The 26,915-nt window shown below is 40.4% G+C and overlaps 1 protein-coding gene across 5 annotated transcripts in view; it reads left to right on the top strand.

Annotated features, from left to right (window-relative positions):
- Positions 1 to 354: 354 nt before the first annotated feature.
- TRERF1 (transcriptional regulating factor 1) overlaps positions 355 to 26,915 on the top strand; it is a 72,165-nt gene continuing 45,604 nt past the window's right edge. For all 5 annotated transcript variants that reach the window (XM_026845834.1, XM_026845837.1, XM_026845836.1 and 2 more), the window contains exon 1: positions 355 to 413. The gene's annotated coding sequence lies outside the window, so the exon portion shown is untranslated. The remainder of the gene's footprint in view (positions 414 to 26,915) is intronic.

Genomic DNA, 26,915 nt, shown 5'->3' on the forward strand with positions numbered 1-26,915 from the left:
TACCACTGGTCTCATTTTACAACCATTCACATTATGTAATTTGATGCTCATTTAATTTAATGAGAGGATGCTGCAGACTTATTTATGACTCGGCTAGGCAACCTGTACGCTTTGGCCACCTCTGTTATCCTTGCCGCAGGAGGAAAAGCATGCTTCTTACAGAACATGTTACAACATCTTTAATACCTTTATATCCAGGTTTCCCAGATTGCTGCAGACGGGAGGGCGATTTGCCTGGGGTGTAGATTATACTGGAATGGCAGGACGAGTTTAGCTTTTTTTAAATCTTGAACTGTTTATTAGCCTTTTGTTGTAAGGTTATCGGGAGGTATTAATGGACTTTTCCTTTTGTTACAGATGGAATTTTATAACTTTCTGGATTCTGAATAGGACAAGGAGATGTGTCTGATAAGGTAAGAGAGAGGGTAAGATAAACATGTTTGTATGCAAAACAGTCTTACTGGTTAATTGTTTGGGTTGAAGATAACTGTTTGTTTCTGTGACAGAACCCTGCAAATAATTGAGATACTTATTTTTAAGTTACATGGCCCTCTGAGCCTCTAAGCAGAGACCACTGCTGTTCTGTACAACTTCTGTCCCAGTCCTTTCTCCTGATGAACTGATTTACTAAGTCCAGAAGACAAAAATGTGTGGCTTTCCAAGAATGAGGGTTAGCAAGATAGGTCGTACTTATTCAGATATTTTAGAGCTTTATATGATATAAAGTAACAGATGAGGTGGAAGAATTTTTGTTCAGTTTTGAGATACTGCGCGCCCCCCCCCCCCATTTGAAAGGTAAAAATATCTTTGAGCTCTTTTAACTTCTGTGCTCTAGAACTTGTTTTTCCTGTTGCAGTATTTTATAATTTAGTCTGGTTTTATTAGGACACAGTGTATATGAGTAGAAAACCTCTAGGTTTGAGTTTGAAATTAATATTTGCTATCACTAGTGTGATGGAGGAAGCCATAGGTTTGATTTTTTTTAAAAATTGATAGCAGTGTTTTTAAAAGGCGGTGCTTAGATATGTTTTTCTTTCAGTTTCTGGTTCAGAGGCTTCCACTCTTAGAGGGAAGTAGATGTCTTTAAAACTCTTAGGTGTTGGGATAACCACATTCAAACAACAGCCAAGTACAGCAGTAGTATTAAATAGTGATTGTCGCTGTCTTTCTACCTACAATCCACCCTGCAACTACCCAGCTCTTATCACTTCAGTGTTTCTTTGTCTCCTCTGTTTTCCTGAGCTCTGTTCCATTTACAGGTCTCAAAAATCCCTATTGTTCTTCTTGGCCTTTGGTTGGAAAATGAGTGGAAACAGCTAAATGTATGATGTCATTGTGTGAGGACCAGGACTAAATGACTTCTTCCTTGGATTCAGAGATTTACCTCTTGTAGACAGTCTTGGGGCTTTTCTGGTGGTTTTGTTTTTTGTTCATTAAAGTTTTATTTGCTAAGAAGAGTTACCCTTTGGAGGGTCGCTGCCCAAGCAAGAACAGAAAACTTTGAATGGCTCTTGGCACTGTGTGGAGTATGCAAGAATGCTGCTGAGGTTTTTTCCAAGTGTTAGGCATTTTGTCCGTTCAAACCACCTTCTTTCATGCCACTGTTGAATTGTGTTATGAATATTTTAATGGTTTACTCTCTACCCGAAGGTGGTCTTGTATGCCTGTAGTTGGTAAAATCCAGCTCTTCAGGTGAGAGGTCTTGCAGTCTGCAGTGCTATTATACAAAGCATCTCCTATGCATACCTCATTTGTTATGTAAACGAGCTTTTTCACTCGCACGTGTTGGAACCGGTCTACCTATGCTCCAAGAATGGATAATTAAAATTGCTTTCAGGACTTCTTAGAGCGTGTTCAGCCCGACCTGTGCTGGCATCCCCCCCGCACGCAGGCGGTTCAGCTGCCATCCCATCGCACGCCTGCCACCAGCCTGGCTGCGGCTGGAAGCTGTGCGGTGCCCACCGCAGCATTGCCACCGGCTCGTCAAAAAGCAGCATAGGAAGGATAAGTGAAATGCTTGCGTTCAGGCTGCTTTGTTCTAGCACATTCAGTTGACTGAGAAGTGTGTTTGTCTTGATGTCAATGCAACGTTGGGGACTTCTTTGGCATGCATGTGGGGCTGCACTTCAGTTGTACTCGTTCAGCTGCTAGTGTTTTCCTAAGACATTACTCGTCATGTATCATTATTATATAGTGTATATATATTGTTTGATTTCAAGTACTGTTCTTTTTCTGTGAAGTAGGTATTGATAAATCTGTGTGCTGTAATGTGGGCAGCTCTTGTGGCACAGCAGTTGGTTGCTCTTGTACCAGCTGTCCTGGGGCAAGATTGCTTTCCCCTTTTCTCATAAAGCAACCACCAAGGAGGCTCCGTTTCTAGCAAGTTTTGCAGCTTGAGGCCACGACACCTTCTCTCGCCACAGCTTTATTGCCAGCCTCAGGCACGTATGTGAGCCAGATCCCTAGCAACTATGCTTTAAAATGAGATTCTGGGAGGAAGAAGTAGCATTTTCCACTGGCTTTTGTCTTTTGCCTCCAGAAGAAAATACTCTGTCCTCGTTTTGTGTGTTACTTTCTCAGGGTTGGAATTAATCCTGAGCTGTGAATGTCTGTATCTTATTTTGCTTTCTTTGAGAGGTTTTTTTTTATGCCTTCCCCAGCAGCCTGGACTGGAGAAATGCTACTGTCACACTTGCAGTCCTTCTGTGTCACAAGAAGCAGCTGTCCTGGTCATGCTCCTTCTCAAGGCTGCAGTTGTCAGGTGTCCCTCATACTTTCAACTATCTTTACTACTATGGCATCAGTGTTGTTTGATTTATTTTATTTTTTAACCTTCTGTTCCCTTTATGCATTCCTTCTCCCCATTTACATTTGGGTTTCCATTCTTCCAGACAGGCAACTGGCTCTTGCCCGAATGTACCCTCAGGTCCTGCCTGTGCCTCCTGTCCATGTTTGGTGGGGTTTTTTTTTTGGTTTTTCTTTTTTTTTTTTTTTTTTTTTTTTTTTTTGGTTGGTTTGTTTGTTTGGTGTTTTTTTTTCTTTACCTTGATTGCTTGCAGTTTTCATGGAAATTCCCTGACTGGTTCCCTGCTGTTTCTTCTTCTGGGGGGGTACTTCTGAAGCACTTGTGTATCTTTTGCTGCCATTGCAATTAAAAGGGTTGCTATCTTTTAGTCCCATTTAAAGCAACGAGGGATAGTCCAGTCCGTGCAGGGAGTAATCTTGTTTTAATCCTAGTCATGGTGACTTCCTTGTAATGGCTGTTTTTTGGCACCCATCCTATTGATTACGTGATGGGGTCGAATAAAAACAATGAATAATAGCTCTTTTAATATGCCTGAAGCATAACGATGAAATTATGAGGCTTGGCGAACTTGCAGCGATGTTGATAGGTGCCAGACCTCTCACCCAATATTTTCATTTCCTTCCCCATATTTCCCTGTGCCTTTATCTTGCTTCCTTCCAAGGAACCCAGGGCCCTTGTGAACTGCAAGTCAAGTTTCACGTGAGGTCTGCCCAATAGCTTGGATCATAAATATAAAATCGTTCTACAAGGCCTAATCTATTTTCAGAGGTACGTTTATGAGATAAAAATTACTTTAATCGCTGAAACGGCATTGTGTCATTTTTGGAAGGAAATGACAAGGAAGTAACTGTTACCAAGCCTATTTTCACCCGCCGTTAGCTTAGACTTAGCTCCAAGTTCGCTTGTCTTAACAGTTCCAGATTAGGTTGCCAGTTAATATTGATTATTTGAAAAGCAGTAGGTTGATGTATATTCTGTTATTAATAGCTGTTAATGCACTTTATAATAGCAATCTGTTTTGCAGACATTTTCTGGTTGTTCTTTTTTAATGAGTCTTGGCAGTGAAAACCCTGGTTTAACACATGCAGAACTACAGTAACTTGTTGAAGTATTTGTGGCTTTTTGCATTTTGGGTGTTTTTGTTGTTGTCTTTTACTGGGAGTAGCACTTGATTTTGATGAGACCAAACTGAGGCAAAGTCCAGGAATGATTTCTGTCTAAACTGGTACATTGTGGTTTCTCCTTGTGATAGTGCACATCAGTGCAGAACTCTTGCATCACTGTTAGATGAGTTTTAATAACTTGCTTTGACATTGCCTTTGAATATTTTTGTCTCCACAGAAGCCATCTTAGAAAAACTTACAAAATAAGACTGCTAATTTGAATAGAACTGTAACAAGTAAATTGAGTTCCTTTTCTTGTGATATTTAGCTGTTTTGTCACAATATGTGGAAAGTACCTGGAAAGCACAGGGAGAAAAATGGGAAATCTCTCATGCATAAGGAAAAGACTAGATAACAAAGTTTGGGGTGGGGGAGAAAATATCTACGTAAATGTAGACATCAAGGTAAATGCTTTTTCCTTTTCTTTTTCTTCCAGAAAATTTGAATATTTTCACAATCTGATGTTGCAAGTTGTAAATGCTTAACACTTCTAAAAGAATAAATTACTTCAGTGCCTGAATGTGTAGATAACTGTCAGCTTCAAAGGATCAAGTGAGTTGGAAGGAATGTCTGGAGAACTCAGTATAGGCAGGTACCAGGCAGAATATAGAAAGTAGGGGAATACATTCATCTAATATAACAGAGGCCTGGTTGTAAGTTTATATAAAAATTAAGACTAATCATGTTATGAAAAGTGAATTTCTGTGGTTCTGCTTTTAATGTAAAAGTGGGATACTCACTTTCCCTTCTCCATCTCTGTCACACGGTGTTTCCCAAGCTGCTTGTTGTAAGACTTTTGCTGCTCCCATAAATCCTGAGATGGAAAATTAACCAATTTAATGTTTTTCAAATTACCCTTACAAAAAAGGCCATCTCTTGCTGTGGAATATCCTTACTGTGAGCTGGCTGGTTCTGTAAAATATAAGTAACTTTATGCTCTTGACTAAGCAATTAAGAGAAACTGAAATCACTACTGTTAAATGCACATTAAAGCTATAGGGCTAAGATGGTAAGAGCCATTTTAGCTTTTGCTTGTGAAGTGATCTGAAGTTCCTCTCGGAGTACATAAAGCACAAGCAAGATGAGGTGTAGTTTAGTGTTGCAGTCTCTGGGATGCATGTTGCCTGTCTTTTACCCCACCCCACTCAGTGAGCCAATGCAGGGTCCTAAACCTGGCAAAACTACTAGTTCTGACTTCTCCTCAGGGTTGTTTTTCTGACTCGAGTTCTCTGTGCTCCAATGGGCACACAAGCACAAGAGGAGCACACAAGCACAAGAGGAACATCAGGGCACACTCTGGGGGTTGCAGCTGTCCCTTTGGCGTGGGTGTCTGCCAGAGCAGGTCAGCAGGTTAACATGGGCATCACTGCTGCTGCTCATCACTGAGCCTACCATCATGACTGGATGCACCGTTCTCTTGTCCCTCTCTGGTGTTGGTGGTGTGACTGGAGCTCAGAGACATGGTGTGGGGAGCAGGTGACCCTCTACCTGCTGAGTGTGCAGGATACCAGCTCTGCGGCTGTGGTGTGGCCACCGATTTCAGTGCTTGAAAATAGTGCTGGCAGCCAGGAACTTCTAACTGCAGCTCTGCTAATGACTACTGTTGTGGTTTTGGGCAACTCCCTTGGTTGTCTTTGAGTCAGCTCCCCTGTCAGTAAAAAGGGGGATGATACTCCTTTGTAACTTACTGTTGAAATGATTAATTATTGTGCTTCAGATGTCAGGGGCCTGCTATGTATTGTTACCATGGGTATGGAGAGGCCTCTCAGCTTTTGTTAAGAAATCCTGCCTCCAAGAACAAAACAGGTTGTGGGGACCGTTTTGGTTTAGGTTTTTTTCCTGTTTACTTATGAAACAGATCAGATTGACTCTCAGTACTGAACTGCTAACCACCATTACTGACCATTTGAATCTTGGACCCCTCTCCTCCCCTTTTCCTTCCTCTCTGCAGCTCCCTTCTTGACTGTCCATTCTCTGTATCAAACATTTCCCAAGTGAATTCTAGACAGGGTGCCAGATAGAGTTAAAAGGGAAATTTTATTTGAGGCTGAAGGTGAAATCCTAGCAGTGAGGCTGAGGGTTTGCCTCTGGTGTAGTGAGATAGGGAGATGTTCTACCTTATTCTCTGAAACCCATTCCACATGGAAGCTGTGCAGTCTCCAGGCTCTGGCTTGGTTGCCAACCTGAGACATGCCAGTAACTTGCTGGTTTTTCTAAAAAAAAAAAAAAAAAAAAAAAAAAAAAAAAAAAAAAAAAGTCTAAAAATAATGTTGGGGGTACTCCAGTGAGTGAAAAGTTGCAAAATTCACATATAAGATTAAACTAAATTCAACTTAAAAACCCCTAGATAATTAAATTAAATTAAAGGAAAATAAGAGAGAACAGCAGAAGCTTGTTTGCTTGTTAATCTCCCACAGAAACGGTGCTATCTTGGTTCAGGATTGATCTCCAGCTGCAGGTGGTAACTTCCTGCTCCTGTTGAAAGACCTGATTTGTGAAGGAGCTGGGGGCTTGCCCTGGGCCACCCATTTGGGTGGTGGGGTTGTATGGGGCAGGCAGCTGTTAATGTTCCTGCAGAGTGGGTGCCTGTCTGCAGCCCAAGAAGCAAAGCAACTCTTGTTTACTCTCTGGTTGCCCTCTTGATGCTTAGCCAGTGTGCCTTGAAGTTACAGGGGCTACTCATGACTTGTGGACTTTATAAACTCTAAGGAATGGTCTTTAGGTTTAGAAAACATGTTCTGTGAAATACATTCATAAACTTCTGTCCCCAGAATGAGCCTCTGGTACCTGTTCATTCTGTCTCACTAGTGCAGATCATGAACTGTCAGTAATTTCTACAGTGAGTCCGTAACTTCTGTTGTTACTTTAAAGATGCCCACTCCTGACTCTAAATGACAGAAGGAGACACATCCCGGTTGTAAATGACAATAATTTCCCTCTGGAAGAATTTTAGGCAATTCTGGTTTGTGCTACAGAAATTCTTATATGTTTTGTTCATGACTGCAGTACTAGTATAGCAAACTTCTTTTGTTTATGCATGGAGAGATGTAGTATAGTGCATCACCCAGGTGTTTTTGTTTAATACAAGTTGCTATGAGTTAAAAAGTGGAGAGGAGGATCTGGATATCATAAGCTTTAGTGCTCGGATCTGCCATAGGATTTCTCCTTGGGAATAACTTCATGTACCTGGTTTAGCCACACAAAAATGTGTGTCTCCAGCACCAATTAACATCATCATCAGAACAGTGGATCTCAGTCTGTCTTGGAGCTCTGGGAAGAGCCTTGAATACTCTGAACTGAGGCTATGGAGCACTTTGAAGACAAACTTTGTTTTTAATATTCTAATAGTGCATAGGGAACAGCCAGTGCTTCTGAAGAGATGTGTTTCGAGAGCCATGCTGGTTGGAGTTACCTAAATGCAGAGGTCTGTATTTCTGAATGGATAGCATTGCTACGGAGCGAGAAAGATGTAAACACCAGAGGAATTGTATGGGGTCTTAGTCAGCTGTATAAGATAGAAAGTGGTTCTTGTGGATACTGCATTTTGCAAGTTTGCCGTCAATGAGTTTCTGAGCATACTAATCATATCAATTGACTGTAATTATGTACAGTCAGGCAGAGGAGACTAATTCTGATCTCTTCAAAACTTATTTCCTCTGCCCAGCAGTGTCTCTTAGGGACCCAGTTGTGCCTAATGTATTCTTTATCTTCTGAGTAAATTTTGGTAGAGGCATTTAGCCATTTTGCTGGTAAGTCACTGATAACCATTATCCTCTTTGATAAGCCAAATATGCTGACTTTGAAAACTCTCGATATGTGTGTTCTGGATCTTTAGCTGTTCTTGTGGTATTTACTTTTCTGAAGTGAATAGACCAGTAATGCGTGTTGACCTTGCTGTTATTGTTCTTTAGATAATACTCTCGCTCCCTGCCTTGCCTTATACAAAATAATGTTCTTATCCATCCAGAGGCTACACTTCCTTGCTTAGCTGCCGACTCGTGCAGGAAGTTTAGCGTTTAGATTGTGTCTGCCATGACCCCCAGTCTTTTTTACAGTATCGTTGCTTTCCTGAATGCAGTTTCCCAAGGGTAACTCAGTTTTTTTTGGGGTTTTTTTTTATTCCTAGGAGTTTGTAACTTTGTGTTATTGCTGTATTAAAACCAGCTGTTGTTCAGATAAACTGTACCAAGCAAGAAATACACTTTACCAGAAAGTAACCTGATTCAGCTTTTGCTTACCATTGCTTCAGGTTTCATATTCTGTGCAGATGACAAGAAGTGATTTCATATTTTCTTTCAGATCTCTGGTAATGGCAATGGACAGCATCACATCAGGCCCCAAAAATACCAAAGTAAACATACGAGAGGAAGTGGGGTACATGGTGTCATTAGAGATAACATAGGATTTGGAATCCCTAAGTTGAACTTCTTGTACTTTGCAGTTTGGGTTTGTGTGAACATAATTACAGCTTTGAATTCTTTCTTTTAAATACTGCATGTATGTGGGGGAGTAGTTGTTTTGTTTTTGCTAAGTAGCATTTTTCTAGAGAATTGCATTCATACCACTTGTGTTCTTTTTTTGAAGGTAAAATTTAATGTTGATACCTTTTTTGGTTTAGCTCTTACATGAGATTAAGTACCAGACAGTTGCACATTTACCATGAACTAATAGTCAAAAGGTACGGTCTCGCAAAGATTTGACTAAAACTAAATGAATAGCTCTCATTTTCCTGTGGGTGGGTTTTTTTTTTTTTTGTGTGTGTGTGTGTGCACTGCTTACCAATAAGGAACAGAGCAACTTTCCTCTTCTGAGATAGCTATGTTGCCAACTTTTTATACTGTTGAAGTAATTTTGTTAAACAGGAGGAAGAAAAAAAGTTCATAAATCGTCAAAAGGAATTTGTCTACAAAGTGTGCCAACAGGGTTGGGTTTGGTTTTCCTCCTCCCTTTTATCAGGAGGAAAAAAAGCTTGTTGCTTTAGTACTACATTAGTGCTTTGCTTTCACATGCTGAACCTTAACAGTATACTGCTTTCATGATTTATTGTAACAGTTGACTGTGAGTATAGTATTTGAACACACCTCTTCAAGATTTAAAAAGGTCAGGACCTTTACTTCCATAGGGATGTTGTACACAGCCTCATTTTATGCATCTCACTGCCTATTTCTGAAGTGACTTGAGTAAACTGTTTAGGGCAGTGTGGGAAGCCTGGCGGGACTGTAGTAATGGTACCCTTCCACCAAAGCCATCTTCTGATGGTTAGGGAATACTCTGGTCTGTCAGTCATAGACGCAGGTGAATTTTAATTCTAATAAATACTAGTGGTGTCACTTTGATCCTGTGCGTTGCTAGTTTGAAAGCTTGAGTGTTACTCCAACGATTGTGTGCTTTTTCTTACACAAAGTGTACCTTTTCTGGCTCTTACACCAGTCTGTGGTACTAAAAAGACAGGCAAATGAGTAGAGTTGACCGTGTCCCACTTGTCCTCTGGACTTCTTGAATTAACAATTTGGAAGAACAGATTATCTCCTGTGCTTTTCCTCTCTGCTTTCTTCTGCTGGTTTGCAGGGTAAAATATCATCCCCTTTTGTAGCCTTAAGAGGGGTGATGATGAAGTCTTCACTAGAAACATTCTCTGAAGCTGAACTAGTTACACCATCAATGCCACTAACAAAGCTCAATTGAATTAGAGCTTTTTGACACAATGCTGGGTGGATATCCAGCAAGCTTTTACTGATGGAAAAACATGATAAATGTGCTTGGGATGTACCTGTGCAGCTTGCTGTGTAACTTTTTCCTTTGATGATCTTTTGGATGGACCATGCTGTCTAGAAAACTTCCCATTTCTACCAAGAGAAGCTGTTGGAGAGCCATCAAGGAGTACCTGAGTTATCTCCCTAGCAACTGATAGATGCGTGCTTCATGTGTCACTTACTCAGAGAAACCAGCTGTTGTTCCTCGGTTCAGGTTTGAGGGTTGGAGCTAGATGAGGGTGTGTTCTTGTTTCTCCAGTTTCCAGACCTGGTGAGAGGGGACGAAAGGGATGACATGGCATGCTCTGAATACCCTAGTGAAGAGTGGATACTTAACATGCTTTGTGGCTCTGACTACCTGAGACACAAAAGGAGGTGAAAACTGTTGTTCAGTTTAGATTTCAGCAGGTACTTAAGGGTCATCTGTAGGATAATCTGAAGTTCTGTCATTGGTTTCTATTGAGACCTGTTATTGCATGAGGTTTAAGTAGCAATGGCCACTGTTGAGCAAAACCATAGCTGGCAGTGGTTAACGTACTTTTAATAAAACAAGAAAGAGGGCTGTGTGTCCAGATGTTATATTGATGGATCCTGATGCAAGAATCAAAACATGTAATACTTGTTAAGCACTAGTGAGTCGTGTACAGTTAGGAGCTCCTATGCTGTCTGTCATGCAAGACAAATTCACATTGCTTAGCCTGCCTTCTTTTCATACATGATTTTGGTTTTCACTACTGATTAAATTTGAAATTATTTCCTTATATTTTCAGATGTTGCCGTAATATTGAAGTATTAATCCTTTTATGATTGCTTGTTCTCTTTTGTATATGCGTATATTTACTTCTTACTAAAGAAATACTATTATACAATTACATAAAAGCGTATATGAAGAATAAGTTTTAGGGGAGGAAAAGACTGACCTATGTTCTTTTCCTCCTGTTTGAAACAGATTGAGACTTACGTGATATTTTACTAGCAGTCTATCACTTATCCAGGGAAATTATTTTTAAAGACCAGACCCTGGGAGTATTCTTTTCATTTGGAAGGGGTTAACATCAGCTTTTTGCTTTCGACCAGTGTGTCTGATATATGGGACGCAGAAACACAGCCATACAGGTTGCTGTTGGTGAGAATGTTATTTGTCTAAGTAGTTTCCTTTGCAGGTGATCAACTTCTTCCTTAATGATTTAATTGCTTAATCTCAGGAAATCCTTGGGAAAAAAAAAAGATGTCTGGGAAGGTCTGCCAGAGACTTACATAGGTGTGGTAATAGAGGAGGGAAGAGATAAGTTTGTCTGAAGTTAGACGCGGGACAGAAAGTGCTGGAGCGAGTGTTGGCCAGAAATGCTGAAATACAAAATAAATCTGGGGAGGTGTGACACGAGTTCTGGTGTTCAGCCCATCAGCAAGTTACTTTAGCCTGAGTGTGCCTCTTGAGTTTCCACCTGTGTGAGATGAATTATAATATGTGCCTCAGAAGTACTGGGAAGGTGCTAAATTAATGCTTTCAGTGGAAGATCACAGGATGCTTTGAATAAAGCTTTACAAAGTGCACAGTGTTCTTACTATTAATACCAAATAGTTTGTGTGTATCTCTTAAATGACAAGGAAAATGAAATGTGCCAGATTTGTGAAGCTGGAGAAACATTTGCTTGTTATTTTGAAAGATCTGGAAAGTACAGATGGAGAAGGGAGGATTGAAATCTAGGTATGGAGGAAAAAAAATCCCATGGACTGTCAGCATGGATGTGGTTTTGAAATCCCTCATCTTGTTGCCTCGTGTCTGTAAATCAGCTTTGTAGGTGGCTGATAGTTTCTGAGCAGGGTGAGAGGGAAGAGAGTGTTCACCAATGCAGAGTAATGCAAGGCAGAGGAAGCTGCTGCTCAGACTTTATTTGAAGAAAATGTGACAAACCAGGAACTGCTATAGTCCTTCTCTTAAATAGGAAACACATGCAACCACAAGACACAAGCACAGAGCTAAGTGACTGGCTGGAACCTGTATTAGAAATTTGAAGTTACAAGAAATGGTCTCTCAGCCTACTTTGCTGTTTGGATCATACTTCAAAAGCTGAAAAAAAGGCCAATATGCAGCCTGCCAGCAGAATAACAGTTAGTGGCATGTCCACAGTAGGGTTGTCCTCTCACGTGATGCCTTTATTTTCTCTGCTGGGTCTCACACTGAGATGCAGGCACTCTTCCTAGTAGGGGGGGATCTTTGCCGACCTGTCCCCAGCTTCAGTGCCTCTGTCTGCCTTGCCGATGCTTTGCTTCTCCTCTCCACAGGCTTGATCTGGGCTTACAAAAATCACCCAGTTTACTTGAAGCCAGCACACAGAGAATGGGGAAGATTCACCTCATCTCAGATGGCTGGAGCTTTTTGCTGTATTTGAGTTATTTTAGTTGGTAACAGTGAGGTGTGAACTTCCTGTGAGCAGGTGAGAAGTGAAAGCCCTGCCTCTCCCTCGCTTGGGATACTAGCACGCTCAGAAATGAGGAAACTGCTACTTTTTAACTTTGTGATGGAGATCAAAACACAAAAGAACCCCAAACGCCTCCTATTCAGAGAAGCAAGTCCTCAGCTTGTCTCTTTAGGAACAGCTAGGTGATGATCGGGCCATTCTTCTGATTGGGCAAGTCGGCTGTCATTGATTAGTTCTGACCAATGAAACATTTTATTTTTAAATGAGCTCTGGTAGATATGTTCTTAGCTAATCACTTAAATATCCTAGGGAAGGCTTTGTGGCTAGTAATTAATTCTGGTAATTAATTCTGCTGTTGAACTAGTGTTCAACAAATGGCTGCACTGGTTTTACTTAAGCAATGCTAACGTGAGGAGATGTGTTGAAACTTCTTTGACCTTTGTTAAAAAGTTAAAGCTCTATTAAACTTTAGCCTAGGGAAAAAAAAAATCAACTTTAGGTCTACATTATGGTGGTTCTGTCCCCTAAATAAATCCATGTGGGCAGAGCTGCACTAGGTACTTGGGTTTGGCGTCTAGACCCCTGCTTTTCAAGGGAGTCCTCTCATACAGTCTGTAACATCAGTTGACAGCCAGCTCCATTGTGATGGTGGGTTCAGGCTCTTCTGCCCATGCTCCTCTTTAACGCATGTTACTTTTCCAGCATACTGTTGAAACGCTTGTGCCATTTGTCTAAAACACAAAGTTATCATACTCTAGCAAAGCAAAAGTAGTACAACTAAATTGGTACTTCTGGCTATAAATATTACTGCTATTTGATAATGATAGAAGTTCTCCTTTTTGAGCTGAAAGCACAAGAAGCACTATGTTCTGACAAGTTGTTCTGACTTGACTTCAACCACAGTTTTTTTTAATAGTCATTAAATGGTTTATTATATATAAAAAACAAAAACATTTTTGTGTTGGAAGAATGAGTATCTGATGTGACAGTGTAGAGCAAAAGTTTATTTTGCATATACAGTTAAAATAAGTTAACTTGTTTAAACCTTATTGTAGACACAGTGCTCTTGCGTTTGAAAAAGTTTCATGACTCCATATAACCATATCAACATGTTTCCATAGTTAATTTCCAGCTTACAATTGCATTATCTTTTGTCTAATGGAACATCATCATATTAACTAAACTAATAACCATAATGTTAATGTTGCTGATGCTTTATTAGATACTACATTTAAAAAAACCCAAAACAACAAACTGCAATCCTGCATTCACTTAACCAGGATATGTTTTAACTCATGAAGCTTTTCTGTGAGGAGAAGGTGAAGGTTACATTTAAAAATACTGCATCTAGTGCTCAAAATGGACCAGTATGCCATGCTGTTGCTTGTGACGACATCAAATATACACCCAGTGGTCTTTATCACTGTTCTGCAAAGAGGAACACATTTTATACTGAGACTTCTGTTGCATTTAGGTGTGTCTGTGTGTGAAGCAAATAGAGAAATAATGGCAGTGAGTATAAATGGGCAACAAGACAATATGATTATTTGGAAAGGGAACGGAGAAGTAACTACAAGCCTTTAGTTGGTAGAACTGAGATAATTTTATTTCAAGACCACTGATAATTATACTGAACAAAATTATTTCTTTTAAATTTGAAAATGCCACCAAAAATCAGGGATATGGCAAATAATGACATGTTCTTTGTCACACGGGGGATTAATTTCCTTTTGGTATGGTCTTGTTTGAGTAGTATGAATTTAGCACAGGCTAGTCCACTTACGTACATTTTTCAGAGTGAAGGGCTTGCTACATTCTGGAGAGCAATTTACATTGGGAGGGAACTGAGGTGATGGTAAAAAGCTAACAAAATAAACTGTCCTTGCAGCGCTACTAAAAGAATGAATATGATCATTAGATGCAAAAGCCAAACATGTTCTGTAGGAATATATAGTATTTTAGCAGTGTATGATGGCACAGGATCATTACTGGAATATGGAGTCCAGTCCTTACGTGCCTGCTTTAGAAAAATATGCCTTAGAAGAAAAACAAAAAAAAGGCTTTAAAGAGCTGGGAGATCAGTTACAGTTGGAAAACATGTTCTACTGTTAGAAAATATTTTTTTTTTTAAAGCCTAGCATGCTTACTTTACATGAAGTGGCTGAGTTGTATTTTGCGAATATCTATAGAGGAAAGGAAGTACAAAGCTCTTCAGTTTAGTTAGGAGAAGGTGTAATGAGATTGAATATCTGAAAGTTGAAACCAGATGAATCTGGGCTAGTTGTAACACACAAATTATTAAATAGGATAAATTACTCCCTGAAACAACTCCATTTGGATGTGATGGATTCTTGATGACGTGCTTGTGTGTTAGGACTACAGTTTTTAGCAAGGGAGACTCTTGCAGATGTATATATGTTCTGGACTTTAACAAGTAATATATTTGCATGTAGGTTTGTGGCACACCTTGGGTGAAGCTCAGACAGGTACTCACAATGGTCTGTTCTGTTTTCTGGGTCTGTTGGAGGTGGATAGAGGCCACCTAATGCTGTGAAATGATGTACCAGCTAAGTCTGATGTTTGCGCTTGTATTTATTCCCAGTATCATCTCTAGCAGGCTGGTGAGGTTTTCTGTTTTCTTGTTTCTATTCTCTTTGACAAATCTGCTGGGTTTTGATTCATGACTCAAAAGGGAGGGGGAAAAAAAAAATTCCTTCCTACCCATCCATGTGGAGGGGGGCATCTGAAGTTAGATCAGGGAGAGTTTTGAGGGGCTCTTGGGTTGAGTGTTTTTTGGGTGTGGGGTTTTTTTTTGTTTGGTTTTTTCCCAGTAATTGGGGTTTGGTGTGTTTTTGGTTTTTTGTTAGGAAGGTGAAAGGAGTCAGACAAATGAAGTTTTGTATCCATGCAGGTATCCTGCTGGAATAAAGAACGGTGCAAATAGATTAGAGAGGAAAATGAACTTTTGATCAAGGTTTTTATGCAATTTTTGCTGGATCTTTTGGGAAATAGGTGAATTTGCATGGGTCATGGAAAAGTAAAAGCTAATGCACTAGGGACCCTCCGCCATTAGGTAGGTTTTCCAGATTCATTCTGTATCAGTAGCAACTGGACTTTTTTTTTTTTTTTATGGTGACTATTTACCCATATACATACAGTTTTTCTTAATGTAATTTCAAATAGAGGCATGTTTCCATTGCCGTGTCGAACTTCTAGCACACTTTTTGCAGTAAGTATTGATGGAGGTCACACGTTTAGTTTATTGCCTACCTCTGTATTTGCGTCTTTGGGCCAGAGCAGAGGACATAAGGCAGAGCTATGCAACACCTCTGCACGTGGGCAGTGGGCCCAAGTTGGCAAATTGATTTAGTTACCAGGATGAAAATAGAATTCATGTGTTATTTAATGTCTTAAAACCAAATGAATTGCACTTGTCCCCACAGTTGCAGTGCTTGTGTAGAAATCTCTTATCTAAATTGTGTTAGTGGAGAGACCTTTTGTGGAGAATGAAATGTGTTTTAATGAAAATTCAGTGTGCTTGTGTTTGCAATATTATGGCAAAGCTTTGTTTCACTGAGTATGGGGAGATCTGTGAGGACGGTGGAGAAAATGCCACTGTCTTCACTTCTGACACGTATTGGGCGTGAATTATTTACAGTACTTCATTGCAAATGGAGTGTTCTGTAGTGTATCTGTAAATAATGAATTCTTTATGACAGGACATCTGTGTCTGTGTGGATCCTGTGTCACAGAACTGGCTTTCTACATACACTTTATGCTAAGAGATCTATCCCTTTTCCCAGTCTGCACTAATAATAAATTACTTTTGTATTTCTGCCATATCTGTTACTCATTTTGACTCTGACTTGTGATATATAGATAGGTACATATGTAAAAGTTTGTGGTGTTGTGAGTTGATATGGTGTTAATTTTATAATAAGAAGTAAGTATTTTTATATGTAAGCGTTCAGATTTTTGTGCTATGTAAAATCAGGTTAGTGAAAGACTGATGTGCCGTATAAACTGCTTGCTGCTTCTAACTCTGCTGAAGAGTACTTATTTTTGCAAGAGAGTACTTTCTTTTAATTAATCAGAATTAGTTTCTGGTTATGCCAGTGGTTTGTAGTGATAATGAAAATGCTAAGTGCAGTGTGTAATTCAGAATGGTCATACAAGAAATGAGGGATGATTGCCTGTTTGGCCCAGTACGTGACTTTGGGGCTAACCTCTTCCCTTGCTTGTCTGTGCAGTTTGAGTAGGACTTACTTGAAGGCTTGATTTGTGTAGGACCCTGCTACAGTGCATTCCTTAAGAGAACACTAGTGAAACTTCTCCGACTCTTTAGGATAGTCAGTGGCAACACTGCTTGTAAACTGTGTACCCTCTGCAAAATGTTAATAGTGCCCTTGAAGCATCCCACCTAGTTGCTTCTTGCCACAGGGTTGTGGAAGAGGCTGCTTTACCTGCCCCTGCCTGCCATCTCCTGCGTGAGCATGGAGAGTGTTTTAGTGGGGCAGGAGAAGCTGCCACCTTGGGGGACCGCAGATTTGTGGCCCACTAGGGGGTGGCTGAAGGGGTCGACGTTTGTGCTGACCCGACCCACTTGCACCACTGACCAGTGAACCAAGCCATTGAAAAGGTCCAAGTTGGAAAAGTAATCTTCTGCAAGGAAAAGGCTAGTTTGTCATTCAGCATGTTTCAGTAGCGTCTTTTTCCATGTGTTTCATGGCTGGGTCCTGCTAGCTCAGTGAGGGGTCAGCTGGCTGGGGTCAAGGCTGGGACCTCTGCAGGGCAGATAGGCAGCAGAGCCCTGGGCAGGGTGAGAGGCTGGCTGACCTAGTTGCTGGCCAGCATGGTCCAGAGGCATGTCTGGAGCAAATGCAGAGGGAGCAGCACCATTACCATTTTAGCCTGTTTGCTGAGCTGATGTGATACAGTGGATACAGTACTACATGGATGAGAAATGTGCCAAGAGGAAAAAACACTTTAGTTTTGGTATGCTAAAAAACTCAAAAAAAATGCTGTCTTTTCCTTTTACAGAGGATGAGAAGTCTTCCATTAAATTACCTTGAGCATACCCTCCCTCATCGGTGCATGGTGTCTAGGCAGCCATGTGCCAGTCTGGTCCCCTGCTGTCCTGCTCTCTCCCCCCATCACTGCTCTTCCCCTTTTTTTACCCCTTGATTACTGTCAGGAACTTAGTACCAGTTACCAGTTTTGCAGCTAGCAAGCCTTTTTAATTCCCTCAAAAAGAGAAAGAAGTGAATGCTGGATGCCCGCCTGCCCCTGTGCGGCTGCTGCCGTTGCCTAGCAGCTGGCGGGAGGCACAGGAGGAGTGGCTCACTCCTCCTTGAATCATCTGCTGAGAGAAAGGAGAAGTCAGTTATTACTGGTTGGGTTCCTTAACATCTTCCCCCCTCCCTGCACACGCTCTCTTACCTGCCTCTGCTCAGCAGTTTCTCGCGAGCTGTGAAATGGAGTCTCCCACATTTACCGACCCTCGCTGTTCACAGGCTCACACAAAATAATACAGTAACTGTCACGGGCAACTGCAAGGTTTTAGTCTGCAGCATCACAAGTGTACTGCATGGATGTTTTAACATCGCTTGAAAGAGTGGGGTTGGTTAAATGCTTCAGCCGATGAGATCGTGGTTTTACACGTTGGCCTCTTGAGTTTCTTCCATTTTTAGTTGCAGGGTGCTCGGCGCTTCTCACCACTTTTCCTCGTAGGCTCTGACAGAGTATCTCTGCTCAATCTGCTGTGGTAGCTGGAGGCATCTCCCATCTTTTGGCCAAAAGTTGTGGCCTCTTCTGTTTCCAGGACTGGTAGAAAAGGATGCCTGCCCCTGCCTTGGCCATGCTGGTGCAGGATGGTTGGGAGCTTGGAGGGAGGGAGAGCTGTGACCAGGGAGGCTAAGGTGTGTTGAGTTACTCTGATGCTGCCCCAGGGAGTGAAAACACCCTGAAAACACAGTGGGTAGTCAAGGATGATAGTGTCTGTTAAACTCCCACAGTGGCTTCGGTGCATGTGAGGGATGGAGGCATGTGTCTCTGCAAGAGGGTATGTACCAAGATACCATTTCTAGAACATCAGCTTTGTTCCAGAGGGGTTCCTGCAAACTTGAGCTGGAGAACAAAGGATTAAGAATGCTTCTAACCCCTAGAATATCCAGTTAACTAGCTCACTGCTTATCTCACCATGACTGTAAGTGCCAGTGTAATGTACTGTCTTGGATCAGGGACTGTCCTCAAAGTTGCACGACTGTGAAGTGTCCAGTGCAGTGGGATCCTTCCTTGCTTTTTTCTTCTCTAAGGATGTTTATTTCTTCTGGGTCCCTCTGACTTCAGTGGAAGTGAATGATGCAGAGAAACTGCTGTCTGTAACAATCATAGGTCAGCCAGTTTCATGTGTCATTATACTTTTCATTTTAATGGAGATTCCTAGATAGCTGTGAACCTAGAGTCAGAGGAATAAGTGCATGATTTATATGAAGAAATATAGCAGGTAGCACTTGGATTTCCTTTTTAAAAGGCTAATTGTGTTAATTTGCTTGAGACACAATTATCTCAATGGGATTGATTTGCTTAATTAACTCGGGATGCCTGCAGGTTAAATAGTGAGTATAAATAGAAGGACAGTGGGGAATGCATCACTAATGTTTGTATTGCAGAAGGATTGACTCATATGTAAATGAAGAGCTGCAAGCCTGCCAGGCTAACCTAGTTCTGGGGTGGTTTCTAGATGCAAAAAATCTCATGCTGTCATGCATAACACAGGGCTCATACACTAAGGAATAAGTTGGTGAAGAGGGCATACTGTAGTACTAATGGCAAAAATACCTTGCTTCTGTTATAAATACTTTTGTGTGTGAACACTTCAAGGGGATGGTGTCTGAAGGATGTGGTTTATGTCGGACCACTGCAATGGCACTGCCCTGATGCAACCCCAGCAGATACTTCAGTGTGTCAGCCCTCTTATGAGAAAATCAGTTCAGTTTCTTGTTCTAAACATTGCAAAGACCATTTCTGAACAGAGAGGGCAACTACACTATATCAGGCATCCTTAGGCTGAAGCCTCGTAACAAAGCTTAGTATGTTCCCTTGTTCCTGGCTTCCTCTGACTTACTGTGTGGACATAACACTCTACACATTTGTAGAGGATTAGGTATCTCAGGTCTGCAACATGTGTGTGTGTCCTTTACTGTTTGCAAGGGCTGTAACCAATACTTCAACATGTCCTTTGTCCTGAGGTGGACAGTTATGTTAAAGTCCCAAAGAGGAAATTCTGAACCTTTTCTGTTATTTTGGTCCTGCACTGTGAAAATTTTACATCTTGCAAATACAGAGAGAGCAGGTGAGTGTTTCTGATCTTTCCCCTATATAAAGTAAATTACTCATTGTCATGAGCTATATAAATCTTTCTGAGGTCTTCATTATAACTTGTGGCAAAACACTGTGCAAAATGAGCACTGGATTAAAATAAGTAACAACGGAGCACTGCCACAGAACCAAACCAACTAAGCAAACACACATTTCCTTTTAGCAGCTTTAAGCGTATTGCTGTTATAAAGATGCTTTTGCTTCTGCATGAGGAGAGTGTATAGGAGCAGTGTAGTCTTTCCACAATTCTTTTTTTATGTTTTTGATAATTTATCCATCTCTCATTATTGTGGTTTCTTCAGACTTATTCATCTTTTTGTACAGAAATCTGTGTCTGTCCTGAATTATTCTTGTCCCCATTTTCTGAACCTTTTACTACATCTGCTATCTCAAGAAGAGATCAGATGATAAGAGCTGAACACAGTACTGTGATGGAGAACATGCTCCTGATTTATGCTATGGTACAACAGTGTTGGTCTTATCCTTTAGATAATCATGTGAATACTTTAGTCTTTAAAATGGGGAAAGAACAGAATATTTCTAAATTGTATCTTTGCATATCTAGCAGTGTTTTCCGCTTACTTGCTCAAGACTTGATTCAAATATCGAATTACTGCAGAACTGTTAAACCCAACAATCAGTTTTGAGTGCTTCACATTTTTCATTTAAATGCACTTTGCTTTGTATTGATCTGCAGTGGATTTAATTTGCCCCTTGGCCTGGCCTTGCATGGTTCATCTGGAATTCTTTCCAGTCTTCTCTGGTTTTGACCAACTGTAAATAATTTTGCCATCTGTGGATTTTAGCTGTTCAAGTTTTTTGGGGGGAGGGGAAAGGAGGTGTTGCCTTCATCTCTTTTCAGTTTGTTCAAGAATATGTGAAACATTACTATCCCAGTATAGAGCTGAGGACATCCCATCTTTGATTTTTTTTTCCTTATTGAAAGCTGTTTATTTTGTTCTCATGTCTTTTCTGTGTCTCTCTGCTGCTTTCTATTCTGCATAAATGCTGTTCCTAATAAACCTCCATTTTCTTAATAGCATAAAAGGATTTTGTCAAATATTGTTTGCAAGCCCAATTTCCCAGCCTTTTAAAATCCATACTTATATTGACAAGCCAAAAATACTCATGAGCAGCAAAGAGAAAAGTATGAAAGTGTGTGTGTATCTGTTGGAGAAATTAGGCTTGGGAAATTGTATCCTGTCAGAAATATGTGAATTATGTTTCATCAAGTCTATAGTTCTTCCACCTTCAAGACACTGTTGCTCCAGCCTTTGTTTGCATTGCTTGTTGTTATATCCTAATGCTTCATTTAGGATCAGTCTGTTTTGAGTGCAGAGAACTGTCTTTCTGACTATTTCCAGGGACAGTGATTATCCTGCCTTATTAGTTTTCTACCTGGAGAAGGATTACGGTTTGGGTTTATTGAGGGGATTTTGGTTCTCATAGCAGGTCACTCAGCTTTTCCACCCTTGCATTCTGAAAAGATTCCCTTTCCATATGTGTTACTTAAGTCAGAACATCTACATATGTTTCAAAGAGTGATTATAAAGATAATAGAGCCTTAGAAGAAATGTCATGCTTCTTCCATCTTGCTGTCAGCCATGCTGTTATTCTGTTGTCAGGATAGAGACTTCAATGAACCCTTCTGGTGTTTGACACAGATGCTGTTTTGCCCTAGCCTGTAAATGTATGTTTCTCTCCTGACTCTAAAGTGGGGTTTACCAGGCTTTTGACTAGAACTAAGTTTACTGAGTAATGCCAGTTTAACTTTTTCAAGTAAATACTACAAAGGCAAGTGGTAGCTAGCCTTTGTAACTTGCATCATCTGTGGTTGCTAGGACGGGTTTGATTCACCATCACCCATTCTGTTTCGATTAGTGTAAGATGGCAGTATCTGAGTATGATTTGAGATCGTTGAAGGGAACATTACAAAGAAACTTTTCTAAAGTTTCTTTGGAGCTCAGGAGTTAAGGAGTAGCCACTTTTCTTCTCAAGACACAATTTCTGACCCAGTTATGTAGATTTCACTTAGAGGGCTTCATTGATGTAAATCAATTTTGGTTCTGCCTTAAAACCACTGTGGGAAAAGGTCTTTGTACAAGGTTTGTTTTTTGTTTATTTTTTTTAATCTGTTACAGTATTGAAGTATTAAATAACTTAGTACTTCAAGAGCTTATTCTTTCCAGTCTGTGGCTTTTCCTGAGAAAAAGTAACATGCCTCCCCAGAGGTGCTTTGAAAATGATGCTACGCAGATGTGCAGGGATGGCACACATGTGCGCGCACACACCCGAACATCACTGTGAGTTCAACTTTGAAAGCCAGAGGGTGATGAGAGAGTTAAGATTGTGGAAGGGTCATGAAGTTTGTCTGGAGACTGTCTAACACTGTGTATTTAACTTCAGAAATCTCAAAGTATTTTGTAATGTATCATCTACTTTATGTGTTCAAAAGTGTACTGGGACATATTCAAACTACATTTTTCCAGTGCAGGTTGTTTCTAAGTTACAAATCCCTCACACAGAAAAGATGCAGTATGCTTTTATACAAAATATCAAGAAAGTTTCTTCCAAATTTTGCAAGATGGTTAACTAGTTCCTGGATATTATCTTGAATCAGGAAAACATATTGCTGCAATTGGTGTATTTAATGGCCTCACAGTCTTACTAAATGTAGGCTCAGAAATTTGTACAATAGATTATAGTAGATTAGCATAGGCAAGGTAAGGAAAACTGATTACAAAATATGGATTAGGCACTTCAGAGGAAGTTAAATTAAAGTGAAAGTCATGATTTCTGTTGGAGGGGACCCTTAAAGGACTGCAAACTGCAGCTGGATGGAGAAGCAGGTTGCATGTGCTGCAGAGACTGCTTGGGATGAGGCAGTACTGGTATGATAAACAGCAAAGGGACCTGGAGATGGACTAAGGTGTATGTTCATTCGAATCTTGGGTTTATTTTTAAAAAGTACTCTGGGATGATGTTCTGAAACTGTCAAAAACCATCAAGAATGTGAATGAAAAACTAGAAAAGACATCAGATAGAGGAAAAACTGACAGAGAACAAAGATGGTTTGAAAAATGTTCAAGCAAAATGTTTTTGGTTTTCAATGTAACAAAGGCTATATGTTGCTGCTCTTGAAGTAAGCCATGCAAACCCCGAATGTCTTTTTACTGCAGAAATGCCTTTTTTCCTCTGTGGTATTTTAGAAAGCCACATCTTTAAGTAAAATTGATTTTTACTTGCTTTTTATATTGACACTGAGTTACCTGCTTATTGGATACATGCTTGTCATGCAAGCCACCTAAGATGCCATTGAAGGATGGTGTCCTTGAATGATATTTTCCATGTGGTCCTAAAAATAATATGTTCTGAAATGAAAAATGTAAAATAATATGGAGAAACACAAGATTGAAATCTTTTTTCCCCTGTTGCCCTTACTGAAGTGCAGAAAACAGTTTGACTGAAAGGCTGACTATCAAATTAAGTTTGTGCATGTTTTAAATAACTTTTCACATTGAATCTCTTGAGATTTTTATCCCTGTATCTGCAGAAATGTCAGTGAAATTTATCTTAGTCCAAGATTTTACCAGGGTGAAATCTCAAAAAATGTATGCATTTATTCTCTTCACCCTCTTTTTTCCAGTTCTATGCCAAGTTGTGCCTCTTCTCCCTTCCCTTGAGTGTCCTTTCCTAGTGCTACTTGTCCAGATGAGTTCAGGCTTGAGATACACAGGCACATCTGCTTTCATCAACCAGCTGTTACACTCCTGTGTGTGTGTATGGATTTCTGTTTGCCATAAACGAACTTGTTTATCGTGGCTGGTTTGTAGAGACTGGAGGAGCTTCTTAGCACTACATAATATTCTGTGAGAGGGGAGGTGGTTAAAGTTAGGAATAACTAGTTCATAAAGTAGGACGAAGCTGTTTTTACAGGAAAACTTGCTCTATTTTGCATGTTTCTTTTGAGTGATGAGTGGAAAAAAAAAAGTCATGATTTTTGCTCTTAATTCTGTGAATTCCTGTAATGTTCAGAAAAAATGTGAATAGAATTTACAAGATTACTGCAGGATTATGCAATGGTCCCATATCTGTGAGCAGTTCAGGGAGAAGAAGTCACTGCTACTTGTACTGTCACTTAAATATGATATGAGAGAGACACTTCCCTCCCCTGCTTCCTGCCTCCTTTTATGTTCTTTGCAATGTGAATATACGAACATCTATTTGAAAGTTATTTTTGTCACCTAGGCTTTCTCCTTCACATCTACCTCAGAAGCAATACATGCATCTCAGAGGCATGTGTTTGTTTAATCTAAGGAAGAGCAAAACTCATTCAGATGACTGCAAAAGCAGGAACAATTGTTTGCTGGAGAAGATGATGGCATGCATTTGTTTATCTCACCTTTAAGGTGTTTCGTAATCACTTTTTCCCAGATCCAAAAGATAATTTCCTAGGAGATAGTAGCTAATAGATGCAAATACTGTGTGAATTATACTCGAATCAGTCACCTTGTGCTACAACAAAGGAAGAGAAAGAAAATGGATAGTGGTCCTTGTTCTGCAGTATGTTGAGGGCCCTTGACTTGCCCTGAGGCAAATAAACAAGATGGATGGATACAATAGAGTAGGAATTTTTTTTTTTTTTTTTTCCTCAGCTTCTCAGCACTTCTGGTTTTGCATAGATGTGATGAAACTGTTGTTTTTGAGTGTTAAATAATATACATACTTATATAAGAACAAGCTCTATCCCTTTTTGGTGGGAGTGGTACTGTGTGTGAGGATTTATTTATTTATTTTTTTCCCCAGACACACGACAGCAGCTTTAAGGGCTGCTGAGATTCTCACAAAATTTCTTCCTTATGGTCCTGTCCAGTTTGGTGGCTTGTAAGTGGTGCAGGAGGTGCAGCTTGGGCATTTGCTACATGCTGTTCGGCTTTTGCTGCCACGGTGGTCTAACAGCACATGCGGCGCTTCGGTACGTCCAGCGGTTGTTCTGATTTAGGTGGTTCTTAGGGGTGGTTTGGTGTGGGTGGGCAGCTCTGTGTGTCTGGGGGGTTTTCAGCTGGATGGGTGGCTTTGGTGTGTTTTAGTGTTAAATACAGTTCCAGAGGTGGCTCTCCCGTGGTTCTCCAGCGTAACAGTGGAAGAGTATTGAATCTTTGATGTTTGCCTTGCAGAAAGTTTTCCCTCCTCAGTGTTTCGTACCATTGCACCTGCCTCCTTGCAGCCTGCTTTGTTGTAACCTTGTCTTCGTTAGCAATGCATTGTAGCCTATCTACAAAGCAAATGACGGCTGGTCCCTAAAAGGCTGATACTAGTTAGTTATACAAAAGGTTTAACTGAACTTATTCCTGGTGCAGTTTATGATATAAACTGCAAAAGACGGCAGTATTAATAATGGGATGAACTGAGTTATCCTAAGTTTAGTTTTCTGACTGGATCAGCTGATTTCATTAGGCTTCTGACTTCATTGGGCCTCTTTGCAATCAGTAGAGACAGAGGACCTTTTCTTTAGGGCAGCTCAGCAGGAACTGAATTTCAGTGCTCTGGGTCACCTTCTTTTCTGGAAACTGTCTTCTTTTTTTTTCTTTCCTCTTTTTTTTTTTTTTTATAGGAAACCTGGGGAGATGAGCCAACCAAGCTGATGGTGGTATCAGCTGCACAGTTGCACCCACAGTTGTCAAGTAGGACATCTTTGGAGGGTGATAATGAAGGCATTGGTCTGAAGTCCTGTTTAAATACTTTGCCCAGTGCAAAATACTTTTTACAGCCTTGAAGGAATGCTTACTTCTTTAACAAATGTATATATACCTGTGTTTCTTTTCTAAATGCAGTAGGCCTTTGTGAATTGGATCTTGTGATCAGCTACTGAATCCTCACTGTTAAGAGCAAAATACAAATTGAAACTACCCATAGTCAAATGGGTTGCAGAAAGTAACACGCATCATTTACTCCTTTCAGTGAAGTGCTTGCTAGCATATGAGCATCTGTATACAGACAGATCCCTCCTGTGCTGTTAACAGCTGCTGATAGGCATTTTCTATGATATTAGAAACTGCTTCAAAACATTCTGCTGAACAGAAGCCCCAAATGCTCTTGTAGGTATTTCTTTCCTAAGTGATAAGCCAGACAGAAGAAGAGCATTTGAGAGAGCATGTGAGTGTTTGATGGAACCTCGTGAATTTGAAAAGATGGAAAATTTTCTATCTGGCACGATTTAGAAAATTGCTGTTAAACTGGACAAAATTTATTTTGTTTTCATTCTTAAAATGAAATGAAAAATTGCTATGGGAGTTTTTCCCCTATGATGTTACATTTTTGAGTAAAAGAGTAACTTGAACATGGCTGGTAGCTAGCTGGCTGGTGGAAGCTTCATCTGTATGAGTCTGTCCTTATAGGAGAATATTGGGAGAAATAATGTGGTGCAAGTCTGTGTGACCCCTTTTGCTGAACAAGCACATCTGCTGTTTATTACTGGAGTTGGTCATTTATGGCTGTAAACTGTAAACTGAGGGGTAGAAGGATGCTGGTGATGTAACCCCAGCCTCTGCTGCTTTATATGAGGAGTGTATGGTGCCATCTGTGGGGGGATGCGTCTTAACCCTGTTTGAATTTGGTGGTGAATTTGAGGGGTTTGCTGGTTGAAGATGCAAGGCCAGTCCTTGGTGAACCTGCCCTGGTTTCAGGGAGACGTTTCAGCTATGGTTGGGAGACCTTAATTGCATATTGCCTGTTTGTGTATGCTAGTTCCTCCCACATAAGCATTTTCCCCCTTGTCTTCTCCACTCCTCGCATTCTCCTCCCGTATGCTGCTCTAGCTGTGAGTAGTGCAAAAAGGGGCTGCCTGGGCAGACCCCAGCATTGACTCTTAGGGCTTTTCTTCACTCTGTCGGAAATCAGTAAATGTGGACTTGCTGAGCAGAAAAGACAGATTTCTGTCTCTACTGGTCAATTTTTGGTTTTGAGGGTGGAGAGAATGGGTTTAACTTCATATTTTGATGGAATGTTTATTTAAATTACTATTAAAATGATCTCTTAGGAAAAGTGTTTATGTATTTATGGAAAAAAGAGCTATTTTGGGTAGTTATTTGAGGTAAAAGTGCTTGTCAAAGAATTTACTATTTGAGTCCTGTGGTCTTTCTGAATGCATTTGACATGATCATTACTCACTTGTACCATTTGTTTCCTGTCTCATTATCTAAGTTAGCAAACCACTCTAGGGTTACCTTTACTTTTATTTGCATTAGAAATTGTACCATGAAAAATGTTCTTGGGTTGCGTGCTGCTGAGCCAAGAGCCATAAATAAAGTGGTTTCTAATTGAAATACAGGAGAGCCACAGAACCACTACAATTAATGTACCCTCTGTTTTTTCTTTTTTTTTTTTTTCT

This window comes from Athene cunicularia (genome assembly GCF_003259725.1).
Source record: "Athene cunicularia isolate RWA chromosome 3 unlocalized genomic scaffold, athCun1 chr3_part1, whole genome shotgun sequence".
Lineage (NCBI taxonomy): Eukaryota > Metazoa > Chordata > Aves > Strigiformes > Strigidae > Athene > Athene cunicularia.